At 35.3% G+C, this 15,387-nt stretch overlaps 1 pseudogene; it reads left to right on the top strand.

Annotated features, from left to right (window-relative positions):
• Nucleotides 1–3,662: 3,662 nt before the first annotated feature.
• Nucleotides 3,663–15,387, top strand: part of LOC101645969 — a 61,757-nt pseudogene continuing 50,032 nt past the window's right edge.

Genomic DNA, 15,387 nt, shown 5'->3' with positions numbered 1-15,387 from the left:
ATAAAGCTCTACTAATTGAACATTTTTGAAATAAATTCATGAGGTTCACTAAATAACAACAAAATATATTTTGTTAGTTTGTTTTTCTTAAAATTTAATTCTACATTTGCTATCTGTATCAGTGTACATCCTCTGGTCTAGGCAGATTTGTAAGATAGAATTGGGATCATGATAGTGGGAGGAGGAAACATTTAAGAACTAGAGGAAAGTTATATGTTTTATTGTTGCTACCCTGCACCCTGACTGGCCCATCTCCTCCCCACAACCCTTCAGTAAGGCGGTGTCCAGTTGCCTACAGATGGGCTTTGAGTCGCCACTCTGCACTCACCCTCAATTACAAGGATATGATTTTTTATTTTTTGATGTCTGATACTTGGTCCCTTCCATACCTCATGGTCACACAGGCTGGTGTGCTTCTTCCATGTGGGCTTTGATGCTTCTGAGCTAGATGGCTGCTTGTTTATCTGCAAGCTTTTAAGACCCCAGATGCTATATCTTTTCATAGCCGGGTACCATCAGCTATCTTCACCACATTTGCTTATGTTCACATTTGTCTTCAGTGAAAGTGTCTGGAAGGTATGCACCATGGAATGCCAATTTAATAGAACAAAGTGTTCTTGCATTGATTAAGTACTTGAGTGGAGGTCCAATGTCCATCTGCTGCCTTAATATTAAACCTATAAATATATGCATGTAGATCTATTTCCCCACAATCTCATATAAATATATTTACATATGCACATGCCTTTATTTAGGCCTCTATAAATACCCTTTGTCTCCTAGTTCTTTCCTCTATTTCCTTTTACTTTCCTCTTTTCCCACTATCATGCTCAGCCTTCATTTGTGGGGAATCCAGGTCAGATGACCCCTTCAGGATCAGTGGTGAAAGTGGCTATACCTGGAGGGTGCAGGGAAGGTTGGATAAAAAGGGGGAACCGATTACAAGGATCTACATATAACCTCCTCCCTGAGGGATGAACAACTGGAAATGGAGACGCTGGACAGTGTAAGATATGACAAAATAATAATATTTTATGAATTATGAAGGGTTCATAAGGGAGGAGGAGCGGGGAGGGAGAGGGAAAATGAGGAGCTGATATTAAGGGCTCAAGTAGAAGGCAAATGTTTTGAGAATGATGATGGCAACAAATGTACAAATGTGGTCAATACAATGGATTGTGATAAGAATTTTACGAGCTCCCAATAAAATGTTTTTAAAGGAAAAGAAAATTTAATTCTACATACATTCAGGAGTATATTTTAGTTTAGTTTAGTAATGTGATTTTTTTAAAATCTTGCAACTCTTGAAGCATACATAAATAAAAGAAAGCTTTTTGATAAAAGAATAAAATCAGACTAGTTTCACACATATTCTTGATTCTAGATGGTTTTTAAAAGTTCCTAGGAAAGGTGTATTATGAAAAACATATGTATAGTTTTTATAAATGCTCCAAAATAAATTCACATGAACTTATTACAACATTTTTGAGCATGATCAACTGTAAGAGAGTATGATGCATAAAAGAATGTTTTTTAAAAGCGTGCTTATCACAGCAACATTTATTCTGCTAAAATTGAAGCAAGAAAAAATATCAAATTTATGTTGACGCTTTGGTGGAAAATTATGAAATCACTGATGTTTAACAAAGAGTTTATGGGAAGTGTACAACAAGAAAAGAAACTGACAGCCCTCTGAGAAGGTAGGCAAAGAACCTAAACAGATGCTTCATAAAAGATAAGTTCTGATTGGCTAATAAACACAAGAGGAAATTTCCATCCAGTAAATGCAAGTTAAAAACAACCATCAAGCACCCATAACTGTAGTAAATAAAAAACTGAAAAGAAAACAATAAATGCTGGGGAGGGTGTGGTGAGATTATAACCGTTATTTATTGCTGATGGGCATTTAAATACATTTAACCATCATGAAAAGCAATATGTTGATTTCTAAAACAGATGACAATTGAAATACCATCAGACCCAGCAATACCATTACTGGACACGTACCCAAAGCAATAAGAAACTGATCACAGACATATGCTCTCCCATCTCCATTGCAGCCCAGTTCACACTAGCAAAAATTAGAAGCAGCCTAATTTCCCATAAGTAGAAGATTGAATTACAGGACTCTAGTACCTATACACAATGGAATATTAGACATCCTTAGAAAAACAGCGATAAAACCATGAAACACCTCATGGTTCTGGAAGACATTATTTTGAGTGAAGATAATCAATCACAAAACAATAAATACTGTATGATTTCACTGCTATAGGGAACTGCTGTCAAGGAGTTCAGGAAGGAAAATAATTTTTGAAACTGATTGTGATAACAATTGTACAGTACTACTTGATGTGATTGATCTATAGAATGATATGCTATCTGCATTAACTCCCAATAAAATGATTTGGGGGAAAAATGTTTACGGGATAATGCTCCACAAACTCAGCAATTTACAAATGTATAGCTCATTTTAAGAAGAGAGAATACAATGTTGAAGATGAAGCCAGTGGTGACAGATTATCCACATTAATTTCAAGGAAACAATTTTGTTCATACCCTTATTAGGAGGACCAATGAGTAACAGCAGAAACAATATCCAACACAATAGACATCTCAATTGGTTCAGCTTACACAATTCTAACTGAGGAGGTTGAGCAAACTTTAGACTTGATAGATGAAATAAAAATGGGTTCAGATTAGTTTCAGGCAAAAAGTGCGTTTTTGATTGGTTTTGCGTTAACTTGGTTGGACCAACACTCTCAGTTGTTTGACAATGAAGGTCAACTAATCCACACATGGCGTTACCCAATACAATGTAATCAACCAAATGGGTCCTGTTCTGAACAGCCAATCAGTATAAGATTAGGGTGGAATGCAACCCCTTTACTTAGTTCACAGCCCTGATACAATTTAAAGGAAATTTCTTCAGGGGTGTGGGCCACTTACTATATTACTGGACACAGTGGAAAAGCTTGTTTGCTTTTGGGGGTGTCTTGATCCTGCCCTTTCTTCATCAACCTCCAGTTCTTTGGACATGAGCCAACAGCATGTCATACTGTCTAAAATCCTGGGTCCACCAACTTCCTGCCATTTGACTTGATGAACTTGGATTCATCTCCTTCAGTGACCACCCAACTGCAGCGTTTCTGCTGATCTTGGTTTTATCTACAAAGCTCTGAAGTCATGGAAGCCTCCGACTTAGTATCTAGTCCCAGATTTTAAACCTGTCAGGGCTTGGACTGGATTGCTCAATTCTGCAACTTTGTTAGCCACATTTTTGATGTAAAAGTCTATAAATGGGTATGGATATGTATGTAGACATAGTTATATAAATATATATGTGTAGACATAGTTATATAAATATATATGTGTCAATGTTTTTGCTTCTCTAGAGAATACAGCCTAAGCCTAAGATTGAACAAAACTTTTAAATAAATGGGATCAAGATCTCGATTCAAATAACTATAACAGGAGATTAAACCGGAGATTTATAAAGCTATAAACATGATTGTAAAACTGAAAGACAGTGTTAATTGTAAGATGTCTATGATGTTAAAAACAAGCTTTGTACCAAAAATCTCTTGCTATAGTTATTTGAATAAATGGTTTTACCAGTATGATTCTGAAGGCAACGCACAATCAAAGCAATGGATAACGAGATGTGGAAGTGGTCCAGTAAAAGCAAAAGTGGAGCAGTCAAGAGTAAAAGTCACGGCAACCGGTTCGATGATGTTCAAGCCACTTTTCTTATTGACTTTCTGGAGGTCCTCATAATGATAGCATTTTCTTATTATGAGAATATTCTGAGAAATTTTAGCAAAGCTTTACCAGAAAAATGCCAGGTAAACTTCATCAGTGTTTCATTGACTACTATAATACTCCCGCTCAGTCCTCTAATAGAACAAGACCAAGTTTATGAGAATTTCCATGAGCCATCATTAGATATTCACCTTTATCATTCTGCTTTGGTTCCTTTGGACTTCTTTTTGTTTATCTATCTTAAAACACCTTTAAGCAGCACAATTTTCTCCAGTTAATAATGTAAAAACAAGCAACAACAAAAACCAACTATATTGACATAGTTAAATTCCCGTGACCCTCAGATGACTAAAATGCTGGTATCACCTCTTACAAAATGTCTTCAATTTAACAGAGCTTACATTAAGAAATTCAGTGTATATATATTCTTGTATGTATATAAATTTTAGTTTCTGTGATGTTTTTGAATTCCTTTTTATATTCAAAACTACAAGTTAATAAGCATACAAATTAGAGTTCTGAAGAAGAAAAAGATTATATATCTAAAAAAATCACATTTCTTCATTTCAGATATGCAAAAGCCTAGGAAATGCAACACCCCAATTCCTTTTAAACTATGAAATTTATTTGGCTACATATTCCAACCCACCTAGCAATGAATCTAAATGAATAAACCAAGCAGAGGCAATTAAATGTTTACCATAAGAAGACTCACATTCCTCGCTGAATCGATTAAAATATGCACACACACAAATTATCCTTAAATTACTTATGACTCAGAGTTCTCAAATAGAACCCCCCAAAATGCTATAAACATGATTGCGAAACTGAAAAACAAGTGTTATTGTAAGATGTCTGTGATGATAAAAACACAATTTTGCACCCAAAATATGGGTCTAAAACTCTATGAGAAAGATGGGCACTTAATAAGGAAATTATTGAGTATAATAATAGAAAAAAACATTAGGTATTCTTTTAATATTATGAAGAAAATAAATAGGCTGTTATGATAGAGGATGACAGGATGGTACACTTTAAATAGATTATTTAGGAAATTACTTTCTTAAGATCATCCAAGCTGAGACCTGAAAGATGAGAATTGGAAGAATGGGATGTGAGGGGGAAGAGTGAATTATGGGTGAAAGTCACAACCAGCCCAGAAGCCTTGTGCTGTAAAGGAACATGGCACACTTACAGAACAGAGAGATTGCCTCACTGCCTTCTTTCAGAGTCACCCTAAGGGAAACACAGAAGGGCACAGCACTTAGGCCTTTATTGAGAGTTCGCAGGTTTATCCCAAGAGTAATGAGAATCTGTGGAAAAGTTTGTTAAGCAGAGTAGAGATAAAATCTGTTTTACTTTTTAAAGTAAAGTATAACTGTTTAAATATAAAGGGACAAATTTTTTACATTTATATAAATTGTTTCAAATCACAGAAAAATATAAACCGCTGCCTATATAATTCTCTGAAGAGAAGATAACCCTGATAAAATTTGACAGACAGTTCAAAGAAAGAGAGCTAGAGATAAATCTGATTGATTCTATAGATATCATTCCTAATTAAAATGATGATAAAACAAATTTATATGTATGTTAACAACAAAACATACCATGACATACCCAGAGAAGCTTAGATAACAAAGGTGTTCCAACATTAGGAAATCTATTAACATAGTTTATTAAATTAAACAGCCAACTGGGAGAACCAGATATGTAGCTTTCAAGATAAAATTCAAGGACTTTTCATTTCTAAATAAATGTAACATACAAGCATATGTTTTAAATAATAAAATTCATCTATTATAAATACTTCAACAAAGTTATCATTAAAATTTTTATTTACTATTTTTAGTTTCCTCAAATGTAACAGTATCAACAAATAAAAGAAAAGAAAAAACAGCAACAGCAACATTTATAGAGGATTTTTTCATATACACGCTAATGTTTTTGTTTTATATGGCTTATATGTGTGCATCCCCTTTAATTTTCACAATTTTAGCCAAAAGTATTATATTTATCTTCATTCTATAGATGAAGAAATTGAGAGCATTAAAAGAAAAAGTATGCACAATTATCACTGTTTATGGCAAAGTAATCTACATAAAAAGATATTAAAATAACTAAAAAGTCAGGAGGTAGAGCTCCATAATTAGGATAAAACAGCAGACATACAGCTATGACATATGGGTGATAGATGGCATTACTAAATATTATGAATTTGTTCAGTGTCCTCAAGTAAATGTATATATTTAGCTATTCCAATAGTTCTAAATTAAATTGTTTTGATTTGATAGATATCAATATTCATGTCAATAATAGGCAGAGAGAATATATATATAAATATTTAAAAATAATAGCAAGAACAGATTTGCCTTGAAAGATGAAAATACCTCATGTATATAAATCTAAGAAATAAAAATGATATCACTCATCCACCAGTAGTCTACCTCTCACACCTTCCACCTCTGTGATCCTTTTCACCCAAGTGAACACCTGTCACCCCTCTAGTCCATTGCTTTTTCTTCCCTCCCTTGCCCCTCCCCTCGATGACCTCCTTAGTCTGTTCTCTTTGGTATCCAAGTTTTTGTCTCTCTGTTTAGCTTTATAGTAGTGGTCTCATACAATATGTGTCCTTTTGTTACTGACCGGTTTCATTCAGCATCATGTTCTCCAGTCCCATACACATGAGGTGCTTCTGTTTTCATCATTGCTTTGTTTGTCTGTCTGTTTAGCAAGCAATGCATTGTATTATGTTTATGTACCAAAGGTTCTTTTTGCATTCTTCCACATAGGGGAATTTGGGTTGTTTCCAACTACTTGCAACTATGAACAGTGTTGCAATGAGTATGTTGCGTCTATGTCTGTTTATGACTTTTGCTTCTTTTAGGTATATCCCCAGTGGTTGATGTAGAACCATATAATTTTCCACAATGGCTGAGCATGTTTACAGTTCCACCAACAGTTTAAGGTGATTCTAATCTTTCTTCTGCACCCTCTCCAGAAGTTTTTGTTTTTTGTGTGTTTGTGTGTGTGTGTGGGGGGTTAGTTTAATTAGGCAGTTATTGTCACCGTTAGGTGGGTTCTCATCATTGTTTGATTTGCAGCTCACAAATGGCTAATGGTCATGATAATTTTTTCATTACATATCTTTGATGAACTGCCTGTTCATGTCCTTTTCTCATCTTTTGCTTATGGAGGTGTTTTAGTTTTCTATAGATTTTTAGAGATTCAAACTTTATCTATTGTATCATGGGCAAAAGTTTTTTCTTAGTCCATGGGTTTGATGGAGGTTTTTGATGTACACAAATGCTTTAGTTTTAGTAGATCCCAGTCTCCTACGGTGTCTCTTTCATTATATTTGATAGTATGTCTAAGTCCTATAACAGGGCCCTTAAGTTTGTCCTTATTTTTTCATTGATGATCTTTATAGCTCTGGGATTTACATCCTGGTCTTTCAGCCACCTTGCGTTTGTTTCTGTACATGGCATGAGAGTTGTGTTATCTTTCATCCATGTGCGCATGGAGATTCAATTTTGCCAGCATACTACTTGAAAAAGACTATCAATTTCCCATATAATATTTTGGCCCTTTGTCAAAATCAGTTGTATGTACGTGGATGGATTTATTATGGGGTTCTCTGTTCTGTTCCTTTGGTGTATGTATCTGCCATTGTAACAGTAACAGGCTGTTTTGATTATTTTGAGGTTGGAAAGTGAGAGGTCTCCTATTTCATTTTTTAAGTTCCTTGTTTATTCTGTGTCTTTCCTCTCCATATAGTTAGTAATTCGTTTTTTTCCCCATTCTTTAAAAATGAAGATAGTATCTGAATCAGATCAGATAGATTACTTTGACTTTGTGATTACACATTCGGCTGCAAACCTCATGGTCAGCAGGTTGAAAACATCAGCTGTTTCACAGGAGAACGGCAAGGCTTTCTGCTCCCATAAAGATTTACAGTCTCAGATTCAACAAGGGCAGGTTTACTCTGTCCTGTTGGATAGCTATGAGTCAGAATTGAATCAAATGAATGGCAGTGATTTCTGAGTTTGAGATGGGTAGTATTGACATTCTCACAATATTAAGCCTTCCTATCCATGACCATGGATTATTCTTCCATTTATGTAGGTCTCTTTTGGTTTCTTGTAGTGGTGTTATGTAGTTTTTGTTGTACAAGTTTTTGTTTCCTTGGTTAGGTGTATTACTAATAATTTCATCTTTTGTGTGGCTATTATAAATGATATAGATAGATAGAGATTTGTCAGAGCTCTCTTTGTATGTAAACAGGAATCCCATTTGATGCTTTGTGGATTATTCTGACATCTTGTTTCATTGCTGAATCCTTAGATTGTTGCCAACATTTATAGAGTTTTGTATAAAATCATACATCTGCAAATAGAGAAAGTTTCACTTCTTTGTCTATTAGGATTCCTTTGCTTTTGCTTTGGTGTGTAATGACTCTAGCTAAATATTCCAACAGAATTTTGAGGGGGAAAAAGTGGCATCCTTGTATGTTTCCCATTTCAAAGAGGAAATGCTTTCAGTTTTTCCCAATTGAGTGAGATGTTGGTCATTGGTTTTTAATATATGGTGATAATGGTCTTGAGATTTCCTTTCTACTCCTATTTTGTTGGATTATTTTGATCAGGAATGGGTGGTGGATATTGTCCAATGCCTTTTCTGTGCCAATTGATATGATTATGTGCTCTTTTGCTTTGCTTCATCCTTGGATACCTTATATGAATCTCATCCCTGGATACCTTGTATGAAGCTCATTTTATTGTGTTGTATTATCTTTTTAAAATATTGTGGAAATATTGGCTAGGACCTTTTGTGTTTTTGCATTTTGTCCATGCCTGGTTTTCATATCATTGCTTTGCTAACTTCATAAAATAATTTCATGTGTTTGCATTCCTTTTTTCTATTTTGGAAGAGTTTTTGTGGAATTGGTGCCTATAGACCTGATCAATTTCTTCTTTTTTATGGCTTTATTGAGATGTTCTACATCAATCAGTATTAATTTTAGGAGATAGTTCTTTTCTAGAAATCTGTAAATTTCATGTAGGTTTTCCAATTTGTTGGATTATAGACTTTTGTTGTAATTTGTTATGATTTAAAATTTTTCATTTAGTTCCATTGTGATATCACCGTTTTCATGCTCCTCTTGATATTTGTTTCTACTCTTTATATTCTGTTGTTAAGTTTGCAAGTGGTTTGTCAATTTTTATAATCCTTTCAAATATCCAACTTTGTGTCCTATTCATTTTCTGTTTTTCCCTTTTGTAATTCATTTATATCTGCTCTTATTTTTATAATTTCTTTTCTATTCACAGTTGAAAGTTTATTTTGTTGCTCCTGTTCTAGTTGTTGAAGATGTGATGTTAAAATATTGTTCTTATTTATTCTTCTTTTTTATGTGTGTTTAAAGTAATACTGAAAAATGCTTTTGCCTTGTCCCAGAGGATTTTTTCATATTTAGCTTTCATTGTCATTTGTTTCCAGGAAAGTTTTATTTCATTTTTTATTTCATTGAATGCCCAGTAGGTTATAAGCAGTTTGTTATTAGTGTCCATGCATTTGAAATTTTGCTCCTGCATTTTCTATTGTTGATTCCCAAGTATATAAACACAAGGTCTGAGAATATAGATTTTACAATCTCAATACTTTTTAATTGATTAAAGCTTGCTTAATGTCCTAATATGTGGTCTATCCTAGAGAATGTTACAGTGTAGTGGAAAAGAATATAAACTGTGTTGTTGTTGGGTAGAGTGTTTTGTAAATATCAAGGAGGCAAAGTATTTTTATTGCATTGTTTAGTTCTTATTTTATGATTGTCTAAAAACAATTTTTAATAAAGCCTTTGTTGTAGAAGAGTTGTACAGTTTTGGAGAACATCCATATTTTACTCACTATTAATATGTAAATAATTGAATAACAGACCTGAGTGATTTTGGAGACCCAAAATTGTATATAAGTTTAACAGAAAATCAGAGAGAGAGAAAGAGAGAGAATTTTAATATTGAAACATTTGGAAAATATTTAGTATAAAATATTATAATACAAAAACTCTAAACCCAAAATCCGATTTCTACTGAATAAGCAATGTAGCGAGACAGATGGAAAAAAGCCACAGTGACTACTCCCACGGGAGCAGAAACGGTGGGAGAGGATCTTTGGAAAAGCTTGTGGCTTATTATAAAGTCAAAGAAAAACAGTGTCAACAAGGCTTCGGAGAATTGATAAGCAGTATTCATTCTTTGGTGCGTATAGTTGAATAATAGTCATATTAACTGGTCTTCCTTGTAGGCGTTTGGATATTGCCCTATCCATGACAACATTGCACTTCAAGCTAGATCTTGGAATGTTCTTTTGATGATGAATGAGATGTTATTTCTTTTCGATTAGTCATTCCTGGCATCCTAGGCTGTATGATTTTCTAATTCAAAATGGACAATACCAGTCCAATTAAGTTCGTTCATGCCTAGGATATTGATTTTAAGGTGTTCCATTTCATTTTTGACAACTTCCAATTTTCCTATATTCACAGTCTGTATGTTGCAAATTCTGATTTTTCAAGGAATATTTGCAGTTTATTCTCATTTTAAGTTGTTCACATCAGCAAATGAAGAGTCCCAGAGCTTTACTTCAACTGCATCATTAAGTTGGTTCTACTTCAAAGAGGCAGCCCTTCACCAGCTGTCGTTTGAGTACCTTGCAACTCCAGGTGGTCATAATGCAGCACCAACCAGTATTGCCAAAGATGAAACCACTGAAGATTATTACCCACTTTGCAGTCTGAAATGGATCATTCCATCAAGATACATTCAGCATTGTTGGTGATGGGAAGGCAACAGGTAAAAATGAAAAAGAAGGAGGAGTAGTTGACAATGGGGCACACCATGATGGAGGTCTCAGGATAGAATTTTGCAAGACAAATAATTTTTTCATTACAAATACAATTTTCCAACAACATAAACAGACCGCATGTTGCACTCCATGAATGGAATGCACAGGAATAAAACTGGCTCCATCTGTGGAAAGTAGACAATGGAGAAGCCCAGTATCAGTAGCCAAATCTACTGTGGAACAGACCACTAGTCTCTCATATGAAAATTCATATTAAAGCTTTAAAAAGTCCATGAAAGTCAAAGTACGATTATATGTTGTTAGTTGGCGTAAGGTGCTATCGAGTTGGTTCTGACCCAGAGTGACCCTATGCACAATAGAACAAAATACTGCCCAATCCCGTGTCATCCTCATATAGTTCCTATGCTTGGGCCCATTGTTGCAGCCACTGTGTTAAGGCCTTCCTCTTTTTCACTTCCTCTGCACTTTACCTTGCACATGTCCTTCTCCAAGGACTGGTTTCTCCTGACAACATAGCCAAAGTGCATAAGATGAAGCTTTGCCATTGGTGCCTCTCAGCAGTGCTGTAGATGTACTTATTCCAAGACAGATTGGTTTGTCCTTTTAGCAGCCCATGGGATTCTCAATATTCTTTCCAGCACCACAATTCAAATGCATTAATTCTTTTAGTCTTCCTTTTTCAATGTTCAATTTTCATATGCATATGATGCAGTTAAAATTACCATGGCTTGGGTCAGGCCCACTTTGGTCCTCAGAGCTACATCCTTGCTCACAGTGGTTCTCAACCTTCCTAATGCCACGATGACCCTTTAATACCATTCCTCATGCTGTGGTGAGCCCCAACCATACAATTATTTTCATTGTTACTTCATAAATGTAATTTTGCTACAGTTATGAATCGGGTAACTCCTGTGAAAGGGTCATTTGACCCCCAAAGAGGTCGTGACCATTGTTTAGTTCTTATGTGTATTTATTGAGTGTATTTTCTTATGATCACTTTATCCTCAAGAATTGTGTATTAAAAATCCTAAAATAATTGTGAAATTGTCTATTTTTCTCTTTAGCTCTGTAAGATTTTGATGGACTTATTTCAAGAGTATTTCATTCAGTGCATAGACATTTATTTTGGTTGTGTCTTCCTGTTCCTTTGTCCTTTTTAATCATTATGCAATGCCCTTCTTTGTCTTTCATCATGGATGCTAAAAATTGTTAACAGTGTTAGTGATATATCGTTTACATGTCATAAAGTTTGATAGTTTACACATATTAAAAGAGTAGCACAGCCATAATTACAATCAGATTTAGAATATTTTCTTCTTTCTGGTCCGTTGGCTCCACATTTCCTCCAAAATTCCCCTACTATAGTCCCAAGAAAATATTAATCAAATTACTGTCTAAATAGATTTACCTATCCTGGATTTCATGTAAAGAAAAACCTGCAAACACAAAAAGGGAAAAATACGTGAATAGCAGTAACAAAATAAAATAAAACAATCTTCAGTTGAAAAGTTAACCGAAATGATAAAAACTATAAAAATTTAAAATGAGTCACAGTGGAACACAAATGCTAAGTTGTTAAATTTTAACCCACGTATATCTGCATTACTCCACTTTCCAATGCATTCTCTCTTACAGAAAAGCTAGTCACAACCCTGGGCAATGGTCAAGGGGAATTCACTGGAGCCTTATTCTAAGTGGGGACCCTGCCAGTGGATTTTGGGATTTCACTGTCATCCAAAGTCTTCTGCAAACAGGTACTCAGATTTTAAACTTTAATACAATTCCCTCCTCTGGTCCTAGATTTTATTATTTACAATCCTTGGATCACATGGGCTGGTGTGCTTCTCTCTGCAGATTTACCTGTCACCTCACTTGGATGGCTGCTTGTTTTAAGACAAGCCTTTAAGACATTGGACATATCTTTCTGATAGTTGGGCACTATCAGATTTCTTCACCACATTTTTTTAATAGCACACATCTCTTCAGTGTTCTCATCTCTGATAGATCTTGCCTTGAATTCTATTGTATCAGAAAATAATATTGCCACTCCTGCTTTTTCAGTTGCCATTAACTTATTAACTTGATATATATTTTTTTCCAATCTTGGATTCATAGAGGTATTTTTTTGTGTATATGGTATGTTTTATTTTTTTACACAGCATATTTCTGAGTCTTTTTTTCTTATTCAGTCTGCTACTCTTGACTAGTGCATTTAGCCCATTTAACATTCTTTGTCATCACTGAGGTGTGTGTGTATTTTTTGCTATCCTTTAGGTGCAAAACTTTATGTTGGTCAACACATGCACGGGTCTGTGACAGCATCATTAAATGTGGACTGTGGTGGTGGGAGCTACAATGCATGGCAGGTTTTGCTGTGTTCTGGCAGCTACAAAGGCCGATGGGGGTGGGCAGCAAAGGCTGTGGTTATAGTGGCAGCTGGTCTCTGAAGTATAGACACCTTGGTCCAGTTTATGTTAAAGTTCTTTTCCAGGTTCTCAAAGATCCTAGCTATTCCCTCTATTTCCATTTTTTGTTGTCGAGGAGATGCTATGCTTATTAGTATGCAGCCAACTTGCCTCAGAAGTTCTAAATAGTGTGTTTTGAGTAAGAGTAAAATTATAGATTATGAAAGAAATTCCCCCAATATACCTGATTATTTTGAAAATATACGAACAATAAAATACATAATAGCTAAATTAAAAAATAAAATGCAAAACAATGAAGATAAAAATCATATATTGAGGTAGTCAACGTTTATTGTGCCAAGATGGCCAATGAACACATGTGGGATTAATTGAAGGGCGGAGAGATCAATGATTCGGTGAGCCTTTCCTGTCTTGTGCTCTTTTATCATCAGACCAGTGTGTGGCTACTTTGCTTGTTCTGTGCCTCAATTTGCAAGCTACACTGCCTGTGGGACACCTAACCCGTGAACTGTGTCACTGTAATTTGAGGTTCCTTCAAGACCTGCTTCACCACACTATTGGAATATACATCTTTTGAGCTGGGGACTGTCAGGCCTTGCCATCTGGCTGAGTTTTGGTGACCTACCTGCCTTACTGTTTGCTGCCTGTAGCCAGATAGCCTGAATTTCTCTACAGAGGACTACCCAGCAGCCCTCAAGACTTGAAAGACTGCCAGTGTCTCACAGCTGTCTCATGGGAGTGAGTTTTACTGAGCCATTTGTATTGCTTTATAGATTGTTTATTTCTTATGTTATCTATATAAATATATATTATATATATGTGTTAGCGTTCTGGTTTTGCTTCTCTAGAGAATATAAAAATTCAAGTAAAATGGCCACCTTCTTTAAAGTCTCAGTTTCCTAGTCTGCAAAATAAGGAAATAGAATCACCTGTGTTCACTGTCCGTTATTGTGTGTGGACAACTGGTCATAAAATATCCACTGTGATATCAGTGAGGTACACTCATTGAATGGTGACTGCCTCCTTAATAAAAGCATGTTTCTCTTTATTGCACCAAGGAAAAGCAAGAGCTAGTCAATTTCCATTTGAATTATTGGTATAAATATTGGGTCACAATTTACTATCAACAAATGTAAAGGACATCCCATTCAGCAGCATTTTGTAAAAAATATTTTCCGACTTGCTTTAGAACTCTGACTCAAGTCTCTATATAATGTCAATATTTCTGTATTGCTGAAAATATTAAATTTGTTATGTATTTTTGTCACTTACAGAAAATACATTTCAACTAGTCTTCTCTCTCAGAAATATACTGTGTCTCAGATAAGATTTCACATTGTATTGACCCTTCAAATTCTTTTTAAAAGCAAAATAATAATAATACTTTGATGGAAAGAATCACTCTCACAAGAGAAAACCAAAGTTACAAATGTTGTTCTAACATCTGAAGAAAGATAAATGAGATAGTTAAGGTTCACTGTGCCAACCTGGCCAATAAACACATGTGGAATTAACTGAAGGGAGGAGAGATAAATGACTCGGTGAGGCTCACCTTTCTAGTTTTCAGGTCTCTTGCTTTCTGATGGTGGACCAAGGTGCAGCTGCCTTAGCTAGCTCCCTGCTGCAGCTGGCAAGAGTCACACTTCCTGCAAGACACCCCTGAGAAGAAGCCACATGGGCCTACCCCGATGCAGCCCTGGGTGCTGGAGCAGCCATGTGGAGGCTGCTGTCAGCACTGAGATACTTACAAGCTCACTGATTCGGTTTTCCTACTGCATTTGGAGTCATTGTGTGTGTTTTGTGAGATTGAGGAGGACTTTGTGGATTGGCATTGGACATATGGGTTAATGTTGGATTTATGAGCTTGCACAGCACTGGGTTGGGATGCTTTCTTAATGTACACTTACCCTTTATATAAAACTCTCTCATACATATGAGTTTCTGTGGATTTGTTTCCCTAGTTTACCCAGACCTACACAATAAATTTATTAAAAAGTTAGCAAAATGAGGAGTGAGGAAGTGTCACAAACTATAAATCTTGCTACAAATTTAGCAAACATTTTTTAATGGATAAGAAAATAAGTTTTTCACCCATCGGGAGTTCATTTCTGTGCCATCCAGAAGAGTTGAGCAGAAGTTTTTCCTGAAGGAGTAGCTTTAAAAAACGTTTGCTTTTTAAATATTTGTTTTCTAGATCATAAGAGCTTATAAGGAATAAATAAAGAGAGGAGGCAGATTGAGGAAACTGTTAGAGACTGATGGTCTGAACGAAATGGAGGGAGGAGAAAAATATACGGCCGCAACCCTACATCTGCACATAGCCGAGAGCCATTGA

Source organism: Echinops telfairi, unplaced genomic scaffold, assembly GCF_000313985.2.
Source record: "Echinops telfairi isolate 266 unplaced genomic scaffold, ASM31398v2 ScPeMD7_7427;HRSCAF=8465, whole genome shotgun sequence".
Lineage (NCBI taxonomy): Eukaryota > Metazoa > Chordata > Mammalia > Afrosoricida > Tenrecidae > Echinops > Echinops telfairi.
This window is presented reverse-complemented; position numbering and strand designations above follow the sequence as displayed.